Here is a 3383-nt window from a genome sequence, read left to right as displayed (position 1 = left end):
AAATAAGAATTTTTAGAATGACAAAAAAACACCATTTCTTACCTGTTGTGCAAACGAAAAGGAAAGCTACGCTCCTTAGTAAATGTTTCATGGCGAAATTTGTCTTAGAGACACTATCACCAGTTATTTTATGAAATAAATAAAAATGGAACCTTCAGCAACTTGCTTCTGTTACACGCCGAACAGCTCCTACTGATCTCGATGTCTTGTGAAGTGTGTGTCTCTACTCCGTTTATCTTTTTTAGGTAGGTGACCATGATTCTTATGATTAGGTCTTGCGTAATGGCACCGTTTATTTTTACAGCTTGTATAGGGGTGGTAGCATACTTGAAAGGTTCGATATGTAACTAGTGTCTTCATCTTCATTATCATCATAGTCATTAAGTGATAGTCAACTATTTTGTAACTTAGAGGACATTACGTATACTCGTAAGGACTAAATTTTAACGTCACACGAGTAATATTTGTAACATTTTGGAGGGAGGGCGGGAGAGAGAGATGGGACGCACCAGACAGACAGACAAACAAACAGACAGACAGACAGACAGACAGACAGACAGACAGACAGACAGACAGACAGACAGACAGACAGACAGACAGACAGACAGATAGACACACACAGGCACAGACAGACGGACCCACAAACACAGAGTCGGTGACAGAGGGCGACAAAGAAACTGTTACAGACACAGACACAGACACAGACACAGACACAGACACAGACACAGACGCAGACACGTTATAGTACAGACACATATACAGACACAGACACAGACACAGACACAGACACAGACACAGACAGACACTCAGGCAGATAGAACAAGAAATGGAATCACAAGCACGCTGACATACACTGAAAAACACAGATAACTGTGAGATGCAGAAAGAAAATGATTCATATATATAATAAAGATTGACGTATTTAGGGCAGAACAGGGTAGTGGAATTATGGACAAGATAAATATTGCCAACGTTGGACATCCATCTCTGATTCTATTCTCTCATAAAAACAAAGCCTGGCTAACAACTTAGAGATGGCTTTAGATATTTCTTAATAATCTGACGAGGCAGACACCTAGATTATAATCAAGGTCAAAGATTAATCTCAAATCACAATACTTGAAAAGGGATTATTAGTATTCAGAGATGTCAAAGTTCACCGAATCCTATATGTAACAGTCACTGAATATCACCGATACAATAAACACACTACGACGTAATAACAATCGTAATCACACGTAACCGTGGTATCTAATCCATTACAAAACACTGTTTTTCTTTCACGTAAATACTGACAATCTTGAGATGCTAGTCTAATTATACAATAACAATTTCAGCTATGATATTTATAGCATGAAGTCGAAATTTGAACACCTTATATATAAAGTATTTGCATAAATGGTGAACAAACTGATTATTGAAAATAAACATCTTAACCTTGATATTAGACAACTGTTTTATTTATAGGGGTTCTGAGTCTTAATATATGTAATGGTCAATATTCAAATATTTACGTATTTCCGAAATACTATGTTCGACAACAGTATCACACCGTTCATCACTTGGAGCTTGGTATGCATGTTTCTACTGTTATCACGAATCTTTACTCTTAGTACTAACTAACTATCTAAATATTATATTTAAAAAGATCTGTCTTGTCTACCCATGATTAAATGAAACTAATTTAGTTTCAGACGGTAACAAACAATTACCTCGATGTGTTACAGTCACACACCACCTTCAAGTTTAACATTAAATAACATATTTGGAGCGACAGTTTCAAGAAGTGAACACACTTCATACCAAGCTTACGTAATTTCCCGCCAATTATTCTTTCATAAAAATCCTTGCTTTCCTCTAATAACTCATTGCCACAACTTTAATTTCTCAACTTCATATGAGACAGGAATCATAGGGAATAATCTGCACGAATTAGTACGAACGGTTAAAATTATGTCAAAATTTATATATTTAGATATTGTTCCCCCGATATGTTTCTTCGTTCGGCCAAAGAAATACAAGTGACCTAAGGGGTCTTTGTCACTGCGAGTCGTTAGACAACCCTTAGGGTCACGAGTATTTTCCGGCTGAATGAAGGAAAATATTGGAGAATAACATAATTATTCCAGCTACAGTAATATCAAAGAAAAATCGGGGAAAGTAATTATGGTAATTTTGAATATTTTGACTCATTTTAACGATTTCGAACACAGAAGAACCAATGATGTAGACATGTCCGTGCATGGTATAATATACAAAATTACTTGGAAACTGTGGACAGAATGCCACAATTGGTGGGGTGACAAAGGGATAGAAATAGTACTGGGGTGATATACAAATAGTGCAGGTTCTTTCAAATTGATAACAAACACTCTTAACAGAAAAATACATCGGGCAAGTTTTTTTTTTAATATAATAGACTTTATTTACAATAAAAATTCATCATGTCTTAAAAGCGCATTCAATTTCAAATTGGAAACTTTGGGGTTTCTTCTGGAAGTACAGTCTTCTAGCTCCTTTACTGTGACGATCGATCAACTGCGTAACAATGATAATGCCATAATGCCAATATGTATATTAAACCATAATATATATTCACTACAGTGGTCTGAAATCATACTTATTTCTCTTGCCAATAACTGTCACTGGTTACATCCTACATCACGTAAAAGACAGTGACAAATATTTTTGTTCGAAATATCGATATGATCTACAAGTAGCAGATAAAACTATCATTGGTCTATGGACTTCGGTCGTACGGCTAATTAAACATCTCCGAAAGAATGAGGTCGGACTCCCCCCACTCATACGTACAAATTAAACAAACATATACATGCATACCCGGCAACTTCAACATCCTGCAGATTTGGGAGTCAATAAACAGCTGAATATCACACAGAAAGCTTTGAAATCACAAACAAATCAAATCTCGAAAATCCCCGAAATTGAAGACTTTGAATGTGGAAATCGAACAAAAAGTTGACGACTGAAAATGTACGGAAATTACCAAAACATTGAAGACTTTGAACATGGAAATATCTGATGATGAAGTTGATGAACGTAGATTTTAAATCACCAAAAGTTGAAGATTGTGAACGTTTCATTTCTAAGTTGAAGGGCTTAAAGAAATAATCAGGTAGGTGTACCTGTGAACTATACGCTATGAGCAAAACTTCCATTGTTTCTGGCAGTAATTAACTTCTTCTTTTTTAAATGTAAATTCACAACACCATAGAAATATATATGTAAGGACTGACTAGCTGATACAGTATTACGGTCAGAAGCGCCAACAATATACTGTTGACGAAAAAGAGCCAAGTCGAGGGAGTTACGTAATACAATGTAGGTGTTGTTTCGTTGCCGAATTCGTCCTTGTCTCTGCA

This window comes from Glandiceps talaboti, chromosome 16 (assembly GCF_964340395.1).
Source record: "Glandiceps talaboti chromosome 16, keGlaTala1.1, whole genome shotgun sequence".
NCBI lineage: Eukaryota > Metazoa > Hemichordata > Enteropneusta > Spengelidae > Glandiceps > Glandiceps talaboti.
This window is presented reverse-complemented; position numbering follows the sequence as displayed.